A 26,867-nucleotide genomic window follows, 5' to 3' on the forward strand; every position below is an offset into this window, starting at 1 on the left:
GTTTGCCGATACTTTCTATATGCCTTTAAGGCGTGTTGCTGTATTTCACGTTTCTGAAAGTCATCTTGACGTTATCACGTGGTACTAGTACGTCTATATGTTTCGGAAGAGAATCATGGAGGAACGGGGATGCTATGCCGTGCACGGGCAGGTATTTATTGTGCATCTATAAGGCGCTTATACTTTATATATTTTGAAGTCCCAGGTATATTTAGGTGCCAGTGGGTTTGGTTTTCCTATTTTGAGGTGCAGCCTCAGCAGATCTTTGTCTTTTCTGGTAAGTGTTATCCCTATCGCCGCGCAGGACACGCGAGGGAATTTGAGGTCCTATGTCTTTATACATTTCGGCTGCCAGCAAGTCGGATTTATTGTTTGGTAAGCGTACTTGCATGTTTTCCACCTCCACATTGCAGTGGCTTTTTGCTGCATTCACTGGCTCGCAGCAAATCCTTTACAGTGTATCCCATCTTTCTTCAACCTTATCTGCACAACACGGCTTTCACTGTTTGAACAGCAATGAACTTAGCCAGTTGGAAACTAAGCCCCATGTGACGTCGCTCCCATTTTTACCAAAGCCTAGGGTAGTGGTCTTTAAACTTTTTACCCCCCCAAGCAAAATGTGGGCAGGCCGGGCCCCCCAAAAAATGTCAAATGGACAGTAAGTCCAAATGGGTATGAACTATCGCAAGTCATCACCGCACCTTACTCCTAGTATAGTCCTTGGGCGCTCTCACCTGCTCCCATCACAGTCTCTGTCTGGGCTCCTTCATTCCACTCCTACCCAGTCCCTGGGTGCTCCCCACCACAGATACTTGGTGCTCCGCCCCTCCTCCCACCACCATCCATCCTGGCTCCCGCCCATCCTGCTCCAACCACAGTCCATGGGCCACTGGAGCCTGGTGAATTTTTTAAGTGGAGGGGAATACATATTTCCCCCAGATATGCCATAGTGAGGGAGCCCAAACCAATCAAGGAAGGTTCGGCAGGTTTTCCCACCGGGAACTTTTTTTTAAATAGTGGGTTAAAATGTTGCTTATTAAATGGGTACAAAGCCAAACAGTTTGCAATCAGGGCTGAGGAGCCCAGGGGGTAGGCACCTTTTGTACTGGACATCTATGAAAGTAAAAAGATACCATCCCTGTACCCTGGGCGATAAGTGTATTTACACCACCTCTGAGCTGGGGGTAAACACGCCAGACTCGAGACTGGGCAGACTCTCAAATGCGACTGTAACAATACCACTGTTAATACCACATTTAAGGGCTACCACGCAACTCTTAATGAGGACCTAGGTCCCTTTATGTGGGGGGGAGGATGTGCGCTGACTGGCAGAGTGTAGTGCGCAAATATTGGTACAGTCAATCTGGTACGTCTATAATATTTTTGTATTGTACTTTTTCAATTGCAGGAACGTAAATTGGCTCTATCATCCCAACTAGGACAGAAAAATACCCAGCAGCAGTGGCACCATCTAAAATCCTGACATCTGTAGTTGGACTTGCGGAAGGTAAGGATGCCTTTTTTAAAAACTGTATTTTGCTGTGGGTGAAGTTGGGGCAATTTCAAAGGTATAATTAGCAGTCATAATCAGGGATTTAAAACTTATTCTTGAGGCTGTTCCTTTCTCATTTCCATTTTGGGGGGGTACTGAAAGTTCACGTCTCATGTGGGAGTTGCATTTGCAGTGCACTGTGTATTCTCGCCTGGTTTCCCAGTGTTAGGTCCTGCTTACTAGCTGATGCCTAATGCCCAAGAGCTGGTTTTAGCCCCTGCTCATCTAATCTTAATTTTGAAGTTTCAGATAGACCCATGTATCGTTGACTAGCCATTTGTTGTCATTGCAGCAGCATCGCTCCAAGCGCCAGTGTATCAACCTAACCACGTGTGTCCCAGCAAGAAAAATCCAGTGAAGCACTTGACCCAGTCACGCAGGCAGGTAAGAATTTCTTTTCCCTATGTACGATTGGTTGAGTAGTGCAATGTGCACCCAAGTGTAGTTTTTGCTGCCAATCTGTGACCTAGTTCAGGACAATAGTTGAAAAGAAAATTTGAGCTAGGACGGGAGTCTTCTGGGTGGGGTGGCGAAGAAGGGAGACAGTATGTGGCATTTCCGCATTTTAAAGCCAACACAAATGGATGAAGAAATGTCTTTTTTTGTATTTGGGCTTTATAATGCAGTAATATCACATAGAACCGGATCGTTTCGTGGTGCCCAAAGATAGTAGGGATCTCAAACGAAAAGCAGAAGGGAGAGGTGGAAACCGACAAAAGAAATGCAAAAACAAGGAAATATGTCTCTTATTTGGATTTTGCGTTCACATGGATAGCAGTTGCTGGAGAAGTTAAGCCACAGTGTGTGGTTGGTGGCGCTACATTTGTAAATGCCAGCCTGAAGCCAACAAAATTAAGGCAGCATTTGGAAACAAAACATGCCGATTTAGCAAAAAAGACCAGGGATTTTTTGTACTGCAGCTGCAAAGCATAAAAAAGCAAAAACACTCTGTTAAAGTGTGGCCTCGGTACCAGCAAATGCTTTGGAATCTTCATACCACATCGCGTCCTATCTGGACAAGAACAAAAAGCATTTTTTACAGATGCTGAGAAAGTGATTCTACCAACAATTTACGCTGTCAACCGAGTAATGCTTGGTGACCGTGCAGCAGAGAAATGCAAAAGTATCCTTGACACCACAATTTTCTGCTGCATCACTGACCTGTCTGTTGACATCAGTACAGAATTAATGTTGCCTTGAAACAGTCATTTTGCCCTACAGTTGGATGAGGCCACCGACATTTCAAAAGAAGCTGATTGGATTGCTTATGTGAGGTACTGCCATGGAAAATAACTATTGGAGGACTTATTTTGTAAACCAATTCGGGGCAGAGCAACTGCATCTGAAGTCTTTGACATTGTTAAATTCCCACTGCCTAAAGTGGGAGGCGTGTGTTGGTATTTGCATGGATGGTGCTCCTTCAATGTGTGCTGCTAGAGCTGAGTTAAAAGCAAGTGTTGGCAGTAGCTCCACATATATTGTGGACACACTGCATGATAACACCGGGAAGCGTTGCTTGTGCGCCATATGCGGAATGAACTCGCAGAGTTGCACACTTCTGTTGTAAAGATTGTACATTACCACACAAGAGCCCGTCCGTTTGCCACATTATGTGCAGAAATGGGAGCTGAACATGATGCCTTGTTGTTTCACACAGGTCGGGTGACTCTCAGGGGGAAGGTTGTAAATCATGTTTTTGAACTCAGAAGCAAAGTGAGAAGCTCTATCCTGGGTTTAGACCAGATGAAAGAAGAACCTCTGATTCACGCTGGCTTGTACTGTTTGCTTACCTTGGCGACATCTTTGAAAAAAAACTATATTTTCTAAACCTCTCCCTGCAAGGCACAGAAACAACATCATTTGCTATGAACGCAAACTTCAAGAAGAAGCTGCAGTTCTGGAGGAGGAGGGTTGATGTCACGATTACCGATGCGTTTCCATTATTAGCAGATCCATTATTAGCAGATGCTCTTGTGGAGACTATGAACTTTCATGTGTTGCTGAACTAATAGGAAACCATCTCAGAACCAGCCTCAAAGTAATTTCCAGAGGACAATTCTAACGTCAAGGACTGCGTGGTTCAGCCTTTCCCAGCAGATGTAGGGGCCCACCTCCCAATACACCTCCAGGGGGAACTAATGGAGCTTCAAAGTATCGACCTACTGGAAAGCCAATTCCAAAAATTTCGTCTTTGGGTCGATTTTGGCAAAATGTGTCTGCAGGGTTTCCATCTTTATCAAAATGTGTAGTCAATGTACTGTTTGTTACCTTTTGAGCACCTCGTACCTTCGCAAGATTGGATTAAAAATAGGAGTCAAAGCTGGAAGAAAACCTGCGGTTGGCTATTGTAAAAATGGAACCAAATAGTGTCAGGCTGGCTGCTGATGGACAGACCCACCCTTCACACTTGCTCTCCATCATACCACTGTCCAACTTGCAAGTGACTGCAGTCATAGTAATCGCAAAGATTGTTGTACTGAAACAAATTGTTACATCAGTTGCATGTCAAACGTTACTGCAGGACTGTCACAAGTCTCTCCCCTTCTCACCTGTTTCTCCTTACTTGCGACCTTCTTGGAAGTCACTTCTTTCGTACTGTCTGAGATTTATACAGGCCCGTGCGTGGGTCTTCGGATTCCAGCGTGAGGTTTACGAGTGTCCTACGCTGGGTAGCGTTCAAACATCCAGGACCGGGATCCAGGAAGGAAACGATGTCCGGGCTTCGAAGGTACGGAACGTTGTAGCACCGAGCACAGGAAGGATCCAGGAAATAAGCGCGGAAATAGGTAAGGAAAGGGGAAGAACGGGAAATATAATCAGGAAGATGGGAACAAGGGCTCGGAAGAGAGCACTGAGCGGACTCCGGCAACACACGTCTGACGTCTCAAGCAGTAGCGTTGAGACGCGCAGAGACACGGGGGCGTGGCTGTTTAATAGGAAGTTGAACGTAGCGCGCAAGGGCTGCTAAGCAGCGTTTTGAAACTAGTTGACGGCCATGTTGGGATGGTCACGGAGTTCAGACCACGATGCATCATGGACCACGAAGTCCAGAATGGACGTAATCAGCGGTTCATGACAGTATGCCTCCTCCGAAGTCCCGCACCTCCGGGTTTGCCTGGGTGGATATGATGATTTCTTTGTATCAATCGAGGGGCATTTATGTTTGAGACGGGTTCCCAGGTGCGATCACTGGGAGGATATCCTTTCGATTCAACCAAATACTGGAGTTGACCTCGTCTGTACCTGGAGTCACATATCCTGGAGACCTTGAGATTCAAATGGTCATTGACAATTACTGGAGTGGGTCTTGGAGCAGTTTGAGTGGATTGTACAAATGGTTTTAACAAAGAAGTGTGGAAGACTGGATGAATCCTTTTCCATGACTCTGGAAGTTGGAGTCGAAAAGCCACTGGATTAATAATTTCCTTTATGGAGAAAGGTCCGTAATACCTGGGAGCCAGTTTATTTGGTCTTAGATGTTGAGGAAGGAGTTTCGAAGACAGCCAAACCCTATCTCCCACTGTATAAGAAGGACTAGGCCTTCTTTTAGTGTCTGCATATTGTTTGACATTGTTTCTGGCCTTTTCCAGGCGTTCCTTGGCTTCCTTGTGTAGGTTGATCAGTGCTACAATCCAGGAATCGACCGCAGGAACTGGGGTAGGATGTGGAAGAACGGATGGTAGAACTGAATGATGAAATCCTTGACTGCAAAAGAATGAACTGGTCTTGATAGCTGAATGATCTGAATTGTTGTAAGCGAATTCGGCTACAGGAATCAAGAGCGACCAATCATCCTGGACTTTGGTGGCAAAGCAACAAAGGTACTGTTCCAAGGTCTGGTTGACTTGTTCAGTTGCTCCATTGGTCTGTGGATGATACCCCGAGGACAATGCGCGCTGGATTCCCAATATTTGACATAGTTGTTTCCAAAACTGGAATATGTACTGGGGCCCTCTGTCGGAAAATCTTTTGGAAGGTAGTGCATTAAGTCTGAATATATGTTCCAGAAAAATCCCAGCCAATTCAGATGAGGATGGTAGCTTGAACAAAGTGTAAAGTGAGCCATATGCGTGAACAAATCGATGGTAACCATTTTGGTTGTGTATCCTCTGGATGGGGGTAATTCCACGATAAAATCTGTGGCGATGATTTCCCAAGGTCGTGTCGGTATTGCTGGTTGGTGTAAGAGACCCGCTGGTCTTTTGTTATCGTATTTATTCTGATTACACATTGCACAGGATTGGACATAGGTTCTAACGTCGTCCTTCATCCTTGGCCACCAGAACTGTCTCTATATAAGACAGTGGGTGTTGGTGATTCCTCGGTGTCCTGAATGGAGGGTATCATGGCATAGATTCGTTATCTTATGTCTCAGCTCTTGTGTGGGAATAGCCAGCCTTGTTTCTTTGAATAGATATCCGTCCTTCATCATGAGATTCCTTAGATTGCTTCCTTTTATATTCCTTCCAATGTTTGGAAGACGGTGTCTTGGCTCGAATATCCTCCAGGAGAGTAATAGCTTGAGCAACGAACACTGTTTTAGGAAACATCTTGGGGAAAGGTCCGGGCCTTTAGGGGTTCATAATCGGGACGTCTGGACAAGGCATCAGCTATGAGGTTATGTGTTCCAGGAAAGTGGTGGATTTGAAATTGATATTGGGCAAAAAAGAAGGCCCAACGGGCCTGACGGCTATTTCTGCATTCCAGGGACTGTAGGACCTGCAGGTTTCGGTGACCCGTGCGAACTTGTACTGGGTGTTTGGCACCCAAAAGGAGATGACGCCAGTCGGTGAAGGCTTGTCGGATGGCTAATAGTTCCTTCTCCAGGACGGAATAATGAGTCTCACTAGGAGTCAAGGTACGGGATAGGTATGCAATAGGATGCTCCATCTTGTCCTCAAGTTCTTGTTTTAACACTGCTCCGATGGCATAGTCGGATGCATCTGTCTCTACCAAAAAGGGTCGGTCTATATCTGGTTGAGCTAGAATTGGAGCACGAGTGAATTCCAGTTTCAGTTGTTGAAAAGCCTTTTCTTGAGTCGCAGACCAATGGAATGGAGTGTCTTTCTTTAAGAGCGTTACAATGGGATGTACTATGTCAGAAAATGTGGGTATGGATTTCCGGTAAACGTTAGCAAGTCCCAGGAAAATTGGATCTGTTTCACTGAAGTGGGGGCAGGCCAGGACAGGATAGAATCAACCTTGGATGGATCCATTCCGATTCCTTTAGAACTAAGCAAAAAGCCAAGATAAACGGTTGATACATGGAAAAGGCACTTTTCCGGCTTGGCCAGGAGTTTGTGTTCACGTAGGCGTTGTAAAACTGCTTGTACATGTCCTTGATGGGCCTGAGGTTCTTTGGAGAAAATTAGAATATCGTCCAGATAGACTATGACAAAAAGGAACAGCTTGTCAGAAAAGACTTGATCCATGAAGCGTTGAAATACTGCAGGTGCATTGGCGAGACCAAAGGGCATCAACAGATACTCAAGTGGCCAAAAGGAGTCCTGAAGGCCGTTTTCCACTCATCGCCTTTTCTTATGTGAATGAGGTGGTAAGCACCCCTGAGATCGAGTTTAGTAAAAAGGACAGCACCTCTCACTGCCTCCAGAATGTCTGAAATAAGTGGTAATGGATAGCGATCCTTGAGTGTGCATTGGTTAAGGCCACGATAATCCAGACAAGGTCGAAGTTCCTTAGTGTCTTTTTTTAGGAACGAAGAAGAGGGAAGCACTGGCTGGAGACTTGCAAGGTCGAATAGTGCTGTTAGTCAAATTGGTGTCCAGATACTCTCGAAGGGCTTTCTTCTCAGGTTCAGACAAAATGAACATTTTCCCGAAAGGGATTACCGCAGCTGGGTCTGTATAAATGGCACAATCCTCGGGTCTATGAGATAGAAGAGCTTGAACAATGGCTGTTGAAAACGTATCTGAGTAAGCTTGGTATGCCTGAGGAATCTGGATAATGTTGGATACAGTTATGACTGGTTGCTTGGGCTCCTGGAAGTCTGCTGAAGAACATTGTAATGTGGCAAGAGATAAACAATGGGACATATAATGTTCTGATCCGAGAAACAAGGAGCCTGCTGCCCAATTGATGTATGGATTGTGTTTCTGTAGCCAAGGCATGCCTAAAACCATGGGGTAGTGGTCAGATTTTATGATGTCAAATCTAATCATCTCTTGATGGTTGTTTATCGAAAGTAGAATCTCCTTGGTTTGATGAGTTATGGGTCCAGAAGACAAGGGTCTGCCATCAATGGCTTCAACAGGTTGCATTATTTCTTTGGTTTCTTGGGGAATGTGATGGTTGACGGCCCAATCATGATCTATGAAAATGCCCATGGCTCCACAGTCCACTAATGCCAGGATGGGGTAGGATTCATTTTTAGAAGGTGACAGAAATGTCTGAAGAATCACAAGATTGTTCTGTCCTGGGGAGTTCAAGGAAGGAATTGATGAGGAGGTGACATCTTTCTCCCGAAACTGTGCTCTACTTAGGATCGGGAGCTGGCGTTTCCCGAACGCCGAGGCGGCGCTATAGGACCCTCTCTCACAAGGTGTTTATCAGAGGCACAGTACATGCACAGTCCTGTATTAATCTGACAGATCCTTTCTTGGGGAGAAATGGGTCCTCGGAAGGCGCCTAGTTGCATGGGTTCTGGATCTGAGGCTTGTGATGCAGCGTTTTCCTTTTGGCAGGAGTAACCTGTGGCTGCCTTTGGGGATGTTGACTTAGACTTCCTTTTCTCTGCCTTTCTTTCCTGGATCCGAAAATCAATCTGTAGGGTTAGGTCCATGAGAGCCTGGAAGGAGCTTGAGCGACTTACCCTAGCTAATTCATCCTTTATCTCATCATTCAGACCTCTTCGAAAGAGGGTGAAGCTGGCTTCTTGGGACCAATCGGCTTCTTTTACTAGCCGTTTAAAGCGAGTCACATATGTGAGCATATCCTGGGATCCTTGTTGGAATTCAAGCAGTCGTTCTTATGCACTGTAAACAAGTTCTGGGTGATCAAACATGGCGTTAAGGGATTCCACAAACCAATCGTAATTATCCAGGAGGGCATCACCCGCATTGACTAAGGGAGTTGCCCAGGTTAAGGCATTGGCCGGGAGATGAGTTATCATAAATCCCACCTCTTGGGGTGGAAAAATAGTACGGTTTGAAGGTAAAATGTACCAAACAAGAATCAAGGAGGGCACAAAGGGTTTTTGATGAGCCATCGTATTTGTCCACTACTCCTCCCAACAGGACACTTTCTTTGGCTGCAGAGTCACGAGATAAGACTAACTGGTTCAATGCCGCGTTCTCAGCCTTGAGGTTCTGGACTTCAGTGGTTAACTCTTGCATACCTCGCATGAGGTCTTGAACTGCGGCTTCCATATCTGCCTTTGTATCAGGTTTGTGGCGTTTCAATCTGTCACAAGTCTCTCCCCTTCTCACCTGTTTCTCCTTACTTGCGAACTTCTGTCAGGCGGAGTCGTCTCCTCCTCCCCTAACTCCTCCTCACCTGTCTCTTCAGGTACTTCCTCCAACCTGGCTGCACCCTTCTTCTTCTTGATCTTTACCCCTTGTATTGCTCTCCCCAGAGTGCACGGAAAAACATAAATCACCAATGCAATTATAGAGCCAATACGCAGAAAGACGCAATAACTCCCAACCACACACTCTTAGAAGATAATCAGCACTTATACGGCTATTTATTCAAAGTTTAGAAGCAACCAGTGATAACATAGAAATAACTCACAGAAATCATATAGACATAAATCACAGAAGAAGCAAAGAATTCAAAAGGAAATACATCACCGTGAGCGTAACTGGATTCCTCATCTCGTCAAGAAGCGGCTGGAAGACCCCGGGAACAGCCAGGCCGAGAGCACCACAGCTCACAGGAATGCCGGACGTAAGCGTCCTCCTCTGGCTGAAGTCTCACCTGACCACCTGCGGGTTTCCGCATATATACACACTCCGAAAAGGGGTGGCAGTTCTCGAACCTTCTGGAAATGGCACTTGCGCAGTTGATGAGCAGCCGTCGGTTGCCAGCTGGGTCAATCGAAAGCCACCCTCAAGGAGCAGAGTGCCTCCCTCCTCTAAAAACACGCTCGTAACAAACCATAACAAAGTTATCTTTCCCAGCAGAAATGTCCTTGACCGCTTACCAGGTTTGGAAAGCATGTTTTCCTCAGCACCGCGAATCTAACACTCAGCAAAATGTGTGCAGCTTTTCACTGCGGCATGAAGTAAATATCCATCATGGCTCCGAGCACTCCCAGAATGCACTGCGCACCAGCGCCATTTTAGTTCAAGCATAACACCCCTTCACCTGGTATCTTCTCTTTTTTTTGACGTAGGTAGTGACGCGCTCCGTCGGTGGCCTCTGTGATCTGAAATAACTGCAGACCCGGGGGATACCCGAGGAGCACGCCCTAAAGCGGTGAAAAAGCCAACCGGCAAAAAACCCCAATCCGAATTCAGTCCGTCTTTGAAAAGGAGTCCTGCTGCTTGAAGATGGTCTGGACAGACGATTCCCACTTCTGCGGAACACGGAAGACGTGTGGAGGAAAACCGGCTACTTGTACTACTTGTTCCTCCGGTAAGGTAGACAGGAAGGAATTAAGAGCTTAAGTGTTAGTGTGGTCTCACAGTCTTCCGGGTAGAACCACAATCAGGAAGTTGGTAATAGAGCGACCCAACGGAACGAAGGTGAGACGTTCCAATCAAGATAACAGGTAAACAGCACAGAAAAGGAAACGGAGGTATTAGGAAAAGACAGGTAAGTACAGATCTAAGAAACGAACAAACTGCGAAGGCGTACATTAATGCCAAACGCTTAGGCTGAGAGAAGTAGCCGAGATAGACATAACACGGAGGATGCGAAAATGCTGGAAAATAACGCGTCGTGACTGAAAGTACAGTAAGAAAGATCCCGGTCACCTTACCTGAAAACCTAGAAGCACCGCGAGTGTAAGAATAGCGGAAAGGCGAACTAAGGCTAGAAAAAATGGGAAAAGGGGGATACGCTGAGAGGCTAGTCGCTATGAGAGACTGGCAGCGCACGTAACGTGAAACAATACAACGCGCAGAGCGCTGGTCTGGTTTGCATGTTATAGGTTCCGTCGGCCATTTTGAAATAAACTAGATCGTTGACTTGGAACCGGCAGCCATGTTAGTAGTACTTCCAATGGTGAACGAATCTCCAGGGCTGGTGCATGACACCTTCTTGGAAGTGACTTCCTTCTATCTACTGTCCGGGATTTATACAGGCCTGTGCGTGGGTCTTTGGATTCCAGCGTGAGGTTTACGAGTGTCCTACGCTGGGTAGCGTTCAAACATCCAGGACCGGGATCCAGGAAGGAAACGATGTCCGGGCTCGGAGGTACGGAACGTCGTAGCACCGAGCACAGGAAGGATCCAGGAAATAAGCGTGGAAATAGGTAAGGAAAGGAGAAGAACGGGAAATATAATCAGGAAGATGGGAACAAGGGCTCGGAAGAGAGCACCGAGCGGACTCCGGCAACACACGTCTAACTACTCCAAGCAGTAGCGTTGAGACGCGCAGAGCCGTGGGGGCATGGCTGTTTAATAGGAAGTTGAACGTAGCGCGCAAGGGCTGGTAAGCAGCGTTTCAAAACTGACGGCCATGTTGGGATGGTCACGGAGTTCAGACCACCATGCATCATGGACCACGAAGTCCAGAATGGACGTAATCGGCGGTTCATGACAAGGACAGCATTATTGGCTGTTTTCTTTTGTGGGAAATACAAATCCAACACTACTTTTAGTCAAGTCCTCTGTATTGTAGCAAAACATTCTTAACGCTGTGTTTACAAATATTTGTCCTCCAATCTAATTTGAGTTATTGCAAGCAATGAATTTGAAAGAATTTAGTGTTTGGCACCCACACCTCCATTTGGGGCACCATTTTACACCAGCGTGTGATACAGTTTGCAGCCGATAAACCTTTTGGAAATTTGTATGGGGGCCAAAGCCAGGTACGTTTTTCTTAGCTGGGCCTCGGGGTCAAAAAAAGTACAATGTAGAGTTACCATCTCGTTATAAAGAACATGGTTTTAAAAAAAAAAAAGGCGAACAACCTAATCGCTACCGTTCTATGTAAACATATATTTTGATTGCTAGTTTGGAAGATACTTGGATCCTCCCCGTGCCAGTTTGGAAGAGCACTTAGACCCTCCCCGATCCCTGGGGGACAGTGTGCGTGCGGGCTTGAACGGCAGAAGCTTAATGCACTAAACAAACCTTTGCAAAATCCCTGGTTGCTTTAAAGTGGTCTGTTATCCATGTGCTTGCAGTGCCTGTGTGCGATGTTGCTTTGTGTACGGTATGGTGCATATACAATTCGTACACATGACCGCACCTTCAATGGGTATGAGCAAATCATTCCAGTGCTTTAAAGTGAAGGATGGAGCTACACAGTCCCAGTGATACTCCGGATTTGACTCTGTCGTCTGCATTGCAGTGTCGCGTAGCCCCTGTGAGAAAGTGTCTATTGTATATAAAGGGCACAGTGGCGCTATGCTTGTAAGTTGTCCAGACAGCTGTTTGCTGGTACACAGACGCCCGCTAGCATAGATTTCCCTTGTGTGAGGATTTCACAGCATCTTCAATATTGCTTAATTCTGAAGCACGGTAAGGACACAGTTTTGTTTGTCTGGCATGAAGGCTGGCTACGTTTTGAAGTGATAGTCAAGACTGTTTGAGCCTCTGTGTGGTACGGCTGTGCTGCACACACGCGAGGTGGAATCTCAGGTCGGGGTTGGTTGAAATGCTCTGATGAATGCGCTGTTTGATTCCTGCCTTCCTGCTTCTGGTGGCACAGGACGCTTTGGGCTTTACTATACAAAAGCTCCAAATTAGGTTTGCTGTTGCAATTCTGCGCACAGAGAATGGTAGCAGATATTAGTCATCCAAGCTCTCATTAGAAGGGAGAAAAAAAGGCTTCTCGAACCAACAGTGGACCAATACCCCCCATTTCTTTATTTCTCTTAACATTGCTCGCGACCTGGTCCTTGCTTTCACTTAAGTCATTGAACACCAGCCAACTAAAAACACAGGCCACTCTCTTATTGGCATCCATTAATTGCCCAGCAACTGAGAGATTTGCATTAAAGGAGAATCTTGACCTACCTTGTCCACCACCCCCACCACCCTTACCCCCCATTAAAGCTGGAGAAGATTGTTTACAGTATATGCATCATTTTGAGATTTGTGTAATGTCATTTTGTATTGTAAGGCTTTTGAATATTATTTTTTTCACTGCTGGGAGTTATGGATGCTATAACCGTGAGGCAGAGCTGTTGTATTGCTTTTAAGACATTTATTTTAAATAGCATGGAGCGCTTGTTTACCCCAGTCATTTTTCCATTGCCTTTTCAGTTCACAATAGGGCAAAGTTGTGGCAGCCTTTGGGTGCGGGAGACAGTGTTCTAATTCCCTCCATGACGTGTGCTCTCCATCTATGTTTAGTTTAGGTTCAACACTTAGGGTAAATCGCTGCATGATTTAATAAATACAAATGTAAGTTTCAGGGACTCAGACAGGTAACTGCATGTTCTAGTTATACTTATTCTAGTCATACTTATTCTCTATATAGGTTGATGAGGTTCCTGCAGGGTTTTAATGGCCCTATCAGTGCGATTTTGTTTTTACGAACCATTGCACCTCAGCAGTTAATTGAAGATAGTTTGCTTGTAAACTTATTGCTTGCAAGGGCTAGTATCTTTTTTGATCATTGTTTGATCTGGGGTGAATTATTTTTATGATTTCTTTTTTTGTCAGTAATGATGGGACCAGTTCATTCTTGTTAGATGTTGTGGATCTTGGAGCCATTTTCTTGCATTTCCGGATTTTTCAGCAGCCTTGTGCAACAGAGGACTGGCGCTGTAGCGTGATTTTTCTGACCCGGACGTGAAAGGAGTGCTGTTTATTGCTTTGCTATTTAAAAGTGGGAAGTCACTTTATTCGCCTAAGGCAGCGGTCTTCAAACCTTTTTGTAATGACATTCCCAATATATATATATAGTTTCTGCCCCCACACGCCACCAATGCTTATTTTCTGTTAAAAAACAGTTGCCGCTTACAACCACTGGCGCCAAGATGGCGAACTGCTCCACTACAGGAGACGACCTGGCTGCAGCTACGAAAGGAGACATAGCCACCCTACTGGGGGAGATTAAGAACCTGGGAAGAAATATAGGTGGAAAAATAGATAGGATCACTGAACGGCAGAATAGCATGGAGGACAGACTCGAGGGAGTTGAAAACAATCAGGCCTCCATTGACACGCTGGAAGGGCAACTCGACCAAAGAATGACGGAACTGGAACGACGCAAATACGAGTTTAAACTTAAGCTCGATGATTTGGAGAACAGAGAAAGGAGGAATAATATACACATTTTTGGTATTCCGGAGAGAGGGGGGGAAACGGAAGCGACCTTGAGGAGACACTTCACAACCTCATCAAACTTCTGACAACGGATGATGAGGTGGATGAACCGGTAACCGAACGAATTCATAGGGCAGGAGGCCCAGCGAGTGGACCATGCTCAGTCCTCGCCCGATTTCACCGATTCAGGGACAAAGCTAGAATTCTTGAGAAAGCCAGAATGAGCGAGAAGATTACGCTATGCGGAGCACAAATCTCCATTTACCAAGATCTCTCCTCCTTGACCCTAGCCCTCAGAAAAATGTGCGGACCTCTAACGAAGATGCTGAAGGAAAAGAACGTTCGATATAGATGGGGTTATCCCTTCTCCCTCACGTTCCAATACGAGGGGACCAGATTCAGACTGCGATCAGAGAATGAGATAAAATCGTGCATATCTGACCTCTTAGGAACACAAGGAGAAGAGGCTAGTCAAGAGGCGACAAATAAGGAAGGAAGAGAATGGCGACTCCAAGGCCCCCGGAGAAGGAGAGTGAAGGGGTCGCGAAAATTCAGGAGGGGCAATCTCTCCCCAGAAACGGACACCTGACACCACATATACCGGTAAGACAATTCCAATCAAAGTATGTAAATGGTGTGATATGGATGCACAAACGCACACACATTCCCTGGACTCTAATGAAGATAATTGGGGGAACCGCCAGGGGGCTCACTCTGGAGTACGATTACTTATTCTGGTCAAGGGGTGTGAAGTAACGACCCCCGGAAGTGGTCCGATGTCGACCTGGGACAACCGACTGGGCTCGACCGGACGCCATCAATTAGGAAGGAGGAAGGAGAGGGGGAGGGAAAAGTTAAGGAAACAAAGGTCAGAGCAGCAAACATAATGAACCACAATAGCCAAATCAGCGTGCGGCTCGTGAGCATAAAGCATTGCCGAGTGTATACAAAGAGACAACTCCCAGCGAGAAAGAACTATGGCTACGAACGTTAATATAAGGGAACCGATCTCCTTAAGAGTTGGAACACTCAATGTTAAAGGGCTCAACTCACCGACGAAACGGTCCCTTGTAGCCAGAGAATTTCGTAGAAGCGGACTAGATATTCTTCTACTCCAGGAAACAAAATACATAAAAGGAGATGAACGACAGATTCTTGGGAAACGAGTGGGAACTGAATTTTGGGGCTCTGGCCCACTCAGAAAGGGAGGGGTGGGAATCCTCATCAGAAAAGGCATAGATTTTGTGATGACCAGGGCATGGTCAGACGTTGAAGGACGAGCAATGTTAGTAAATGGATAACTAGGTAATCTGAACATCACAATTGCCACCTTGTACGCTCCGAACACAGGCCAGTCTAGATTTCTCTCCAGAACAATCCCTAAAATACTACTTGAAGCCACCGGGCACATCATCTTGGGAGGGCGGGGGGGATTTTAACCAATGGGCGAACCCGGCCACAGACCGGAATCCTGGGAACCCTACCACGACTCATCAGAATAGACCTGAACCGACTGAGCTAGTGCATATGATGGAACTGTAAAACATGGTAGACGTATGGAGAGCTCTTCATCCAGACGAACAAGACTACACTTTTTATTCTGCTCCCCATAATACGTACACCCGCATAGATTACATGTATCTCTCCGGAGAGCTCACTGAAGTAACATCACAGGCAAAGATAACCCCGATCACTTGGTCCGACCATTGGTCCTCACAGACATTCAGTGGGCCAACCTACCTAAAAATAGTGGCAAATGGCGCTGCAACGAGAGCCTCTGGAGGGATGTTGTTTTCAGAACTGAAATGGAGACAGAAATCTCTGAATTCTTTAAAACAAACGACAATGGAGAGGTACCCAAACAAACAGTGTGGGAGGCCGGGAAGGCCACCTGGAGAGGGATCTTGATAAGAGAAGGCTCATCAAAGAAGAGAGAACGTAATCTTATTGAACAAAGGCTCCAAACTGAAATCTCCCAATTAGAACGCACACCCAAAATAGGCGAAGAAGTGGATCCTCAGAAGATGAACGAAGCCAGAGAGAAAAGAAACAAACTGAAACTATTGGAGCATGAACAGGTTGTGCGTAAACTAAGATTTTGAAAACAAAAATTTACGAGAAGGGCGATAAGGCCGACGCACTTCTCGCCGCCAGGCTGCGAGAACAAAGAGCGGAGCGAAGAGTATTAGAAGTTAAAGGCGATACCTCCCCCACATAACACACCCACACCACCATCCCAGAACATTTTGCCGACTTTTATGAAACTTTATATTCTTCTGAGGTAGACCCTGAACGATCACAGACTGAGTCCTATGTGTCCTCAATAGATGTACCCCGTATTCCTGACTTAGAGGTCGAATGACTAGAATCCCCTATTTCGGAACTAGAGGTCCAAGCCGCTATAAAAAGATTAACATTGGGTAAGTCCCCGGGCGAAGACGGCTACACCGCCGGATTCTATAAAACCTTAATCACCGCACTGACCCCCTTCCTAACACTTCTCTTCAATGAAATAATGGACACAGGGAAACCCCCGGACTCTTTTACCAAGGCATTGATCACTGTTATCCCCAAGGCTGGGAGGGATCCTACGAAATGTTCCTCATACCGCCCCATCCCTCTACTCAACCTTGACGCAAAGATAAACACCAGAATCTTGGCAGCGAGACTCGAAAAACCTCATCCCTCAACTTATACACTCCGATCAGGTGGGGTTCATACTGGGCAGACAAGGGGCAGACACAATCCGCAAAACCTTACACCTGATCCACGCATCCCAGACGATGGAGAATGACCCGGCCCTGCTTTCCATCGATGCGGAAAAAGCCTTTGATAGGGTGGGATGGGGGTTCCTTGAGGCAGTACTCCGAAAGGTGGGAATGGGCACTAGATTTAGGAGAGCGATACACGCAGTTTATACAGACCCCAAGGCATCTATATTTGTGAACTGGGAATACTCACGATGGTTCAACCTGCAGCGTGGAACCCGACAAGGATGCCCCCTCTCAGCGATTCTCTTTGCCCTCTCCTTAGAACCCCTGGCAATCGCAATAAGGGCAGACCCTACACTAAAAGGTATTTGACTGGGGACAACAGAATACAAAATTGCCCTCTATGCAGATGACATCCTCCTCCACATCACAAACCCCTCCGTCTCCATCCCCCGGGCTCTCTGCATGATAGAAGAATATGGTAAACTCTCTGGGTTCAAAATAAATAAAACAAAGTCCACACTCTTTCCCCTCCAAGGTCAAAAAGACGAGAATAGCATCAGATTCTCCCCATTCGGTCTCAATATCGAACACTCACAACTACAATATCTGGGGATACAGCTAACGAAGAATCTAAGCGATTTATTTGAAGCAAACTTCCCTCCCCTATTGAAACAATTTCGGTTAGACTTGACAAGGTGGGACAAGCTCACAATATCCTGGCTAGGCCGGCTTAATGCAATTAAGATGATATCCCTGCCCCGTTTCCTATATCCTTTTCAAGCGATACCCATTAGGATTCCCAAAAACTTTTTTATTGAGATCAAAAGGGCCATGCTCCAATTCCTATGGCAAGGGAAAAAAGCAAGAATTCCATATAAGACCCTAACGCTCCCAAAAGATGAAGGTGGAGTTGGGCTTCCCAATTTTCAAAAATATTACGAGGCTGACCAATTTAGGGTATTGATTCCACACCTCTTTAACCAAACAGACACCCAGTGGGTCAATTTGAACAACCATTACTTTACACCAGCTACAGTGTCTGAATGGTTATGGGCACCTAAAAAAAGAATCTGTAGAAAACTCAAAGACCACCCGATACTAATGACCATCTGGGACATCTGGACACATGGCAAAAACATGCAAAACATTACTACCTGGCCGGCTCCCCTCAGCCACTTATGGTCCCCAGGAATCAAGGACCACATCCCAGAAGTCGGAAGGTTCCAATCATGGTATGAGGCTGGATTAGAAAGAGTAGGGCAACTGCAACGGAAAGACTCCTTCATCTCTCCCCCTGAACTAACCGAAGCCCTCGGAATAGGCCCATTATCCACCTTTCAATACTTGCAGATAAAAGGGGTTTTGACAAGAGCTATGTGGAAACCCAAATTAATGAGAGAACTCGCCCCTTTTGAGAAAATACTGGACTCAAGAACTGTAATGAAAGGCCTAATCTCCGATATGTACAAAACACTAATGGAAGGGGAGAGGGTGAACACGGACTCATTGAAAAGCAGATGGGAAATAGATTTCTCCGAACAGTTTACTCCAGACCTATGCGATACCATATGCCAGGCAGCCACATGGATATGCATTTCAAATCAATACAAACTCCATGCAATTAAATTATTGCATAGATGGCAATATGATCCAGTCAGATTATCTAAAATGTTTCAGACTACGAGCACGGATTGCAGGCGTGGATGCGGAAACAGAGCCGACTACTGGCACATGTGGTGGGGATGTCCCAGAATACAAGTGTTCTGGTCGGAGATCCTGGGCTGGATCAAAGAAGTTGACGGTATCGACAGAACACCTACTCCCTACCTCATATTGTTTGGCCTCGAGAAAGATGAGGATGACTGGGTCAAGATCAAGAATCTAGCACCACAATTGCTATTAGCCGCTAGGGCAACACTAGTAATGAGGTGGAAAGCGCCTACAACTCCCACGAAAAATGAATGGATCCATGTTTCCAGTCACATATGCATAATGGAGCATATAACAGCGTTGCTACATGGAAAACTACCTCAGACTGAAATCTTATGGATGGAATATAAAAGTATATACCTGCCCACTGGCTTATCTCATAACAATGCCCCCACCACGACGATGGAGGCACAAGAATTGACTTAGGCAACGTATGAGTTGAGCTCTCCAACGGACACTCTCATAACCAACGCAATTTCGGCATTGAACACTGACACTGCTCGCCACACGATGAACGCTGCTCGACCTGCAATACAGATTCTGACCAGGGGGGGTGGAGAAGGGGAGGGGGGCAAGATCATGTTTTTGCACGAACCCTATGTATGAAGAAGGTGTTTGCAGGACAGACACTACGCTGAATTTTAAGGGTTTGCTTCTCCATTACGAGATAGTTAATTGTGTACTTAAATGTATCCTTTCTTTGCATGACTTGTATCTGTGAAAACTAATAAAACCAAATTTACAAAAAAAAAAAGTTACCATAATCCAGATTCATGTGCTCCCCATCCCCCCTTTGGGCCCCCAGTTTGAAGACCATTGCCTTGATGCACCCTAGCTGTTCAGCATACAGAGGCCCCCATTTCGTGGGTGGCCCAATTCCTTCCCTTCACAGTTCCACACAATAACTGTTCTACTGATCAGTCTGATCGCTTTCAGACTGTCGCCAAGTAGGGGATAAATGCTCCTACTGGCTGCCCTCTCTGGCTGTAATGCTGTTGCTGCTCCAATGCCCCCATAATGTTCTGCATGAATAGGTCCATGCCTTCCACAGATAGGTGCGCCGGACCCTCTAAGTAATAAGCTATCTACGTGTATCAGGCCGTGGTGCGTGTGTGAGAAACCATGCCTCTGCAGAATGTACCCATGGCTTGGTTTACTTTTTTGCAGGATTTTTCAGCTGCTCATGAGCGCTGCACTATTTCAGCTGTAGTGCATAATTTATGATACAGTAGCAATGCATATGGAGGGTACGACGTCATTTCATCGCGGGATGTTTTTTCCCTGTTTTTTTTGCAGCAATTTATTATTTTTTTGTTTTTATTTATTTTTTTTTTTTTGTTGAAAAAAAACCATCAAATTTTTTTGAAAATCTGGGGGTTGGGGTTGGGGGGGGGGGGGGGGCCCAAAAATAATTAAAAATGTGATGGGTTTTTTTTCCAACAAGAAAAAAATCGCTGCAAAGGCCTGCCTGCTAAGGTGTAAAATTTACTTGTTCCTATCACCCCCCCCACCCTCCTCCACTCCCCCCCAGTAAAGGTCACTTTGGTCATACCCTCCTATTTCCGGTCCCTATAATTTCCTGTACATGTTGCTGTTTGCAAACTGTGACTCTCTAAGGTTGATATTTACATTTAAGAAACTGAAACATGTGCTTGTCTTTTAAAGGACACACAAAGAGCTTAGCAGTAAAGAACATATTGCCCCTCCAGAACACCCACCATTTATTTTAATTGTGAGCAGATGGAACTAGTTGAAGCCACTATGAGTGAGGAAGTATCCAAGCAACAAGAGCCTTTTTGCTCACAAATGGGGACACATCAGGCAGGAAAATTCATAGCAAGCCCACTATAAATTAATGATTTTAGCTTCATACAAGTTTCACAAATACTTGGAGCATACTATATTAACTTTTTTTTCTTCTTATAGGCAATAATTAAAATCATTTGATTACGACAATTCTCTGTGTATTGGAAAGGTTGGGGAATTTGAAGCCTTTGGCAATTCCTGGTTAAGTTAAATGTAAATGGCTGATAGAGGATCTTGAGGAAATTAGAAGAGAAATACGTGAAGAAAAGGATTTCAAAGCAGTAGTGCTTTTCCAGTAAGCAGGTAAGCAATGTAGTTTCATTTTTTGTCCATCTATTTGATGTTTTGGGGAGGAGGGCACATCTGATGTCCCTACGCAGAGACATTCCCTTTTTCCACATATACAGATGAGTGATGCACAATGCCCACGGCTCTTTTACAGCATCTCTCTAAAGTATAGATGGTCTACATGATTTCTCTGACGTTATTGGGCATTTGTAGAGTGCCTTTTACCAGTGCTATGGGTTGAACGCCCTCGGGGACTGTAGTCCAGGTCAGAGTATGTGTGCAGCTAGACTTGAGTTGTGGGTAGCTGCATGAGGACGGAGGGGAAAGTGCCAAGGAGCGCAAGAATAAACAAAAATGAAACCAAGGGGATGGATAGGATCGCGCTTAAGCGGAGTCGCTTATCCCAGTGTGCAGCTCAAGTAAAAAGTCTATTGTATTGATAGTCACATTTTGAAGTTTTAACTTGCCTTTTTCATACCCACAGCCAAGAAAGTGTATTAAGACACAGAAAACATTTGACGAAATAATTAAAACCTATTGTGATGCAAGAGGACTCATCCAGGCTTTAAAAAGAAAGGCAGAGGAGGAAAAACAAATACTGGTGGAATCTGTGAAGCGCTTGAAAACTAAGTGTTACGTGAACTACAAGAAGGAGATGCAGTGAAGAAAAGAAATCAAAGAGATTTATATTGTAAACACTGATGGGTGGAAACCGACTATTCCCAAACTTAGTCATGGCTGTTCACAATTGGGCTTTCCAGCTTTTGTGACCATAAGTCTTTTGGCAGAGATGGCTAGTGTTCTTCATTGCTCCTACATTCCTGCCTCTGTTACTTCACCTGTACAATTGAAAGAGACTGCAGTAAATCAGCGGATGTCAGCAGATGTCTGTGTAATGTTGCATTTCCCAAAGATGTAGCTGCGCAACAACTACAAAATATTTGACTATCAAGTAACAGTCAAACAGTCAATTGCTATAAATGTTATGTCGGACAGATCTAATTTGACAAGTTCAACTCTATCACCTTGTCTTCTCAACGGTGTGTCATTGTTAACAGTATGACGGCCATGCCTGTTTGTGAAGTGACACCTACACGGTCCCACACACCTGTGCAATCATTCAGATTACGGTCTTTAAAAACAATCGAATTGGAACATCAGCCCCTGCTACTAATCGACAATGTAATTGTAGCTTACATGCTGCTATGTGAAACTGAAGATGTACATGCTCTTGTGTGTAGAACTATATATTTGATCTGGTGAATGTGTAGGTTGGTGCCAACTTTTAAATGGTACATGTTTTTGTTCTTTTGGGGATTGTCTATGAATTCTGGTGTGGTCAGTGAGTGTTTTCTTGGGTGTGGTGAATGGTTGAGCACCTTTTTAGCTCCTCATAGTGATATTGGGTGAAGTGACTGTCGGCATTCTGTTTAGGTCACTGAAATGGTGTATTTTAGTGCAGTGATTTGTAATTGTGGGTGTTTATTAGGTGTAATGCCATGTTAGCTAGAGGTGAGAACTGAAATGAGGCTTTGGACATTATGGGGTGGATTTGTAGTTTTGTATACCTAATTGGAGTGCTCTAGCAGAGAAGAAATAGATGGAAAGTGACGGCTGCAAAGTCCCTTGAGGTTTCCCAGTACACTATCCATAAACCTAACTCACCCTATTGTAATCCACCTGTCTTACAGACCAGGGATACATCCTGGGTTAACCAATACCCTTTTCCTAAATCTTTTGGAAGCATCATGAAATACTCCTCCTGAAGTGGTCTGCATTATTGTTCATCATTCCAAAACCATGCTAAAGGGTATCAGGTAATAATGTTGCCATGAAAAGAGTTGTCAGGTTGGCGACTTTAAAAATTAAATGCATTAAAGATGCACCCTGCAGGCTATCAAGCACTTTCCCCAAATATTGTCGGACTGGAGGTAATAATATACAAGTATACCCCTCCTAGAATATTTGGGGAAAGAATTTTGGTAGCCATGAAAACGTCGCCAGAACCTGACGACTTTTTCATGGTGACATTATTACATGGATTCTCCTAAAGTTTCATGGAACGATCCTCTAGTAATCCCCCACCCATCCTGAAGTTGTCATGGGATCATCCTGGAATAATCCCCCACTGATCCTAAAGTTGTCATCGGGTCATCCTGGATTAATCCCCACCCATCCTGAAGTCATTGGGGCGGGGGTCTTCGTGGAGTAATCCCCACAATCCTGAAGTTGTCATGGGGTCATTCTGGAGTAATACAAGATCATCACTGGAAGTAATCAGAACTCATCCGGTAGTAGTTTCTATGATAACTCTAGAGACAACTCATTTAAATATTTCAGCATATACACACACACACACACACACTTCAGGGTGGTTTTGGATGATCTCCCTGAACTAGCCATGGATGACTCCAGAATGATTCCAGGAAGATCTTCACTGTTGACTTGGGTTATGTTATTAATTTCTTATTCAGTGCAACACGCCCAAAGGCCTCATTGCGAAGTGGCACGGTGTTTCATGCATACTAGAGGTCTGTGCCCTAAAAGCCTCAACTGGACCAGAAGCTAAGCAGGTGCTAAAAGGGACCGATGGAAAGCTGGAGGAAGAAGAAAGACATGCCCTGCTGGCTTCCCTTTGATGAACTGCGCAAGGCATCAAACAAAATATTTTGTGGGGAGTGTCAGTGTCACCCTTCACAAACCCTAGGAGCAGGGGCAGTCGGCAAATGTGCACAGAACAGCCAGGACTGCTGCACAGGTTACACCGGACAAAGGACAATAGGAGATATCTGTAAACTCTCCTATTAGTTTAAAGACTTCAAAAGACCTGTGCTGTTTTTACATCTTTTTATGCTTTTCAGTAGTTCAACTTGTTTCTAAATCAGGTGGGATTAAATTCCCAGTTTAATATAACCAAAAAACAAAACAGCCAGCTTTAAGCAGATTGAATAATCTAAAAACGAAATAAAAAAACAATGTAAATCTTGAGCAGCCAATTATGGGCTCACGGCTTCATCTTTTTTCAAATGTATACTATATGGGTAAAACAGAAGCAGCTCTCAAAACAAATATGAGACAGGAAATTAGATGATTGGAGCCCAACACGTGGCCTTGCTGATGTGTGCTGGGCTCCAAACACTTATACTTCAATGGGACAACAGCTGGCGGAAAGGCGCTGTATGGCTCTCTAAAAACAGTAAAGAGAACTTATATGTACATATGCAACTTATACTGTAAAATGAATCGGATCTCACCTCTAGGCATTGTCAAGTTCCCGTCCCTCCCCTCTAGTTAATGTCTAGTTTACATCTGAGAAACGGACCTTAATGCTCTGCCTCCTCTTCGTCACGTGGGTTGCACGTTCGGACATGTCTGGGAAGTCAAGTGCCTCAGGTTGCTCACTTCATCCACTCGTAGCCAGTGTTGCCCGGTCCGCTTATTATAAGCGACTTTGGGCATCTTTTTGCCCAAAGTCGCTTATAATTCTAGCAGGTCGTTCGTTGAGGTTTTTATCCGCTTATTGCCCCAACTAAGTGATTATTGTTGCGCTTGTTCTTAGTTTGCGCCGCAGCCCTGCTTCATGAAGGAGTTAACTTGCCGGCCTGGCCCACCAGCTTCAATCGTTGCTAAGGCGCTTACCGACCCCTGCTGCTAAGTATCATTAGCAGCAGGCATCACTGTTGGACTTGACGCCGCAGCTGTGAACTGAAGAAGCGCAACAATAAGCCACGGGTAGGTCAACTCCTATTTCAATCATGTTCTTAGAACATGATTGAAGTAGGAGTTCACTTCCCAGTGGCTTATTGTGAGTATCTTCACTTTACCACTGCTAAGCTCCGTCCCCTGCTACTAAATTTCATTATCCCAGGGAATTGCATATTACCACATTCATCCACACAAAATCAGGTGGATGTTACTTTTCCAAAATTTGGTGGTGTGGTAAAAGGAGCAGAAATGCTACTTTTTCACACCACAACCACATTATTAATAAGGCCCAATCTATTGATCTCGGGGAAAATAAAACTCATTGACCCTGCTGACATTGAAATTAGTGGCAGTCACGCTTAACAGGTGAACAACAAACGCTTAATGCGCTAGCCTCTCCAGCTGCACTGCTATATTTTCATTTTTTCCGCCTGTATTCCTGTAATAATGGACCTGGCTCCCTTCCACTGGGGATTCATGCTCTTACCACAAGCTGCCATCTGGCATCAGGATTCCTTCTGAAATTTTGAAAAATGTCTATGGACTTTATTGCTTCTACAGCACTTTGCATGACAGCGCAAAGCTAGCATAATCAGCTCTTTGGCAAAAAAATGTGACAGCACATTCTCATACATGCCAACCCTCCTGATTTAGGCGGTTTATTCCCCATTAAAAACAGTGCTATTTCTTTTACTGTCTCCCGCCTAAAATAAGTATATCCCCCCAGCAATCCTGTGGGAAAAATGCATTCTCCCTCTCGGGGGCTCCAAAATGTTGGCATGTCTGCATTCTTAATCCTTAGCCCCCCTTTCAAATTCGTGGAGAATTATGACTGCATTAGAATCTGCTGTTGCAGTAGCCCCTGAGCACAGGGGGTGCACTGCTCTGCAGACCTATCCCTACCCCATCCCCCACACAAATGCACTGCAAGAGCCTGAACAAAACTGGTCCAAAAGCAAATCCAGTTTCCAGTTGCATTTTCTAGGGATTACTTCATGTTTATAGCTGAAATGGGCATTTGGGCAACTAACATCTGACTGCATGGTTTGATGAATTGTTGCCTTCTTCAGCGGGCTTCGTCAGGAGCCAGAGATACACCAAAACGTTTGCGCTGGTGGCTGTGCCTTGACTGGTGTGAATGAGGCAAGCAGACTAAATAAACCATCATCCCTCAATCAGGAGCCAAAAAGGGGTGACCTGGAATCAATGGGGAGTCGAATGTGAAGAAATTGTATGGTTTGAACAGGCTGGGGAATTCAGAGGTGCTCCTGGGACAGGAGTTGCCAGCTCCTACAACTAAATACACCTAGAGTGGCATACAGAGCGGGGGAGGGCTAGAGCAAGACTGGGCTATTTGTCAGTTGAACACCTCTCCCGTTAGGCACCTCAATGAGGCTGACCAGCAGGAAAGATGTCCCACTGGCATGACAATTTGTGCTAAGCAGTTCCTGCTCACCGCGCTCATTGTCGTGGCAGCAGGACACCTTACTCTTTCCAAATGAGAGAGGTGTCCCGCTGCCAGAACAATGTCCCAAGGAGCTCTCGGCAGCAGAGGGGCTCTCGCGTTGCTCTTTGTCAAGAGTATTTCAATGTGAGTGGGCAGGTGGGACTATTAGCAGGGACTTTTGTACCTTTTGAATAGTAATGGGAGGGAGTGATCAGAAGTGAGAAGGGTGCATAATGTTGCATGCTTTATGAAATTACTATGGCTTTAAGACCTAAGGGGGATTTGTTAGGCTACATTAACCGCACTAACATGCTAGGAGGTGGAGTAACCTTGATCTCGCCTCAGTGGATCCCTCTTTCCATTATTCCCACTCAGGCCTACTCCTCCTTTGAATGCCTGGTCTGTAGGCTCTTACTCTGGCCACTTTCTATCGGCCGCCGGGCCAGTCCACCCTCTTCCTCTCTGAATAGTCAGACCAGGCATCTTCTTTCCTCTTCCCAACTCCTCCTGCTAGGGGATCTTAACATTCATCTTGACTTTCTAGACTCCTCAGGACCTTTCCGCAACCTGTGTGACTTCCTTTCTCTTTCCATTCTACCCTCTGGTCCAACGCACGCTGCTGGCCACACCTTGTATGCTCTCATCTCCACTGACATCCCACTCTATTCCTCGCAATACCCTATTCTCGTGGACTGATCATTCTCTTCTCACTTGAAGCCCTCTTCTCCTTTAGCAATGGCACACTCTACACCTCTTCCTACCTTCAAGGTCATCCAAACCATGAAAAGCGTGTCAGTGGCTGCCTTTGCCTCCACCTACTCTTCTCCTCCTGTAGATGATTCCCACCCTGATACAGCCCTCTCTAACTTTCACCGCTGCATCTCCAACACTCTTGACATTCCTGTCCCTGCCATGAGGGTCCGACTGAAGCCTGCCAAAAAAGTGCAACTCTTAGTACGACTCCAATCTGGCTGCTTTTAAATGTAGGTGCAGAGCAGCAGAACGGAAATGGGAATCTTCAGGTGCACCCTCTGACAAAGTGGCCTGCCGCCTTCTTCAAAGGCAATGAAGACTGCATCCGCTCCAAGAAAAAGTCTACATTCAAAGTGGCATCTAACAACACGGCCCAACTTTTCAAAGTCTGCAAGGAACTTGTCAACCCAAATGCAGCCGCATCCTATACTGCACCCACCCAGGACCTTGGCTCGGCCCTGGCTGCACATTTCACCACCAAAACACAG

General features: G+C 45.4%; 1 long non-coding RNA gene across 2 annotated transcripts; it reads left to right on the top strand.

Moving 5' to 3' along the window:
* Positions 1 to 90: 90 nt before the first annotated feature.
* Positions 91 to 23,470, top strand: LOC138581102 (uncharacterized). Of its 2 annotated transcripts, XR_011304437.1 has the most exons (5): positions 91 to 151; positions 1,409 to 1,507; positions 1,848 to 1,936; positions 20,307 to 20,489; positions 20,959 to 23,470. It is a non-coding gene; the product is annotated as an uncharacterized lncRNA (long non-coding RNA). The 2 variants fall into 2 exon arrangements; XR_011304436.1 differs by lacking the exon at positions 20,959 to 23,470 and having other exon boundaries at positions 1,845 to 1,936; positions 20,307 to 20,444.
* Positions 23,471 to 26,867: the final 3,397 nt, after the last annotated feature.

Source organism: Ambystoma mexicanum, chromosome 3p, assembly GCF_040938575.1.
Source record: "Ambystoma mexicanum isolate Mex_15411 chromosome 3p, UKY_AmexF1_1, whole genome shotgun sequence".
In the NCBI taxonomy this organism is placed as follows: domain Eukaryota; kingdom Metazoa; phylum Chordata; class Amphibia; order Caudata; family Ambystomatidae; genus Ambystoma; species Ambystoma mexicanum.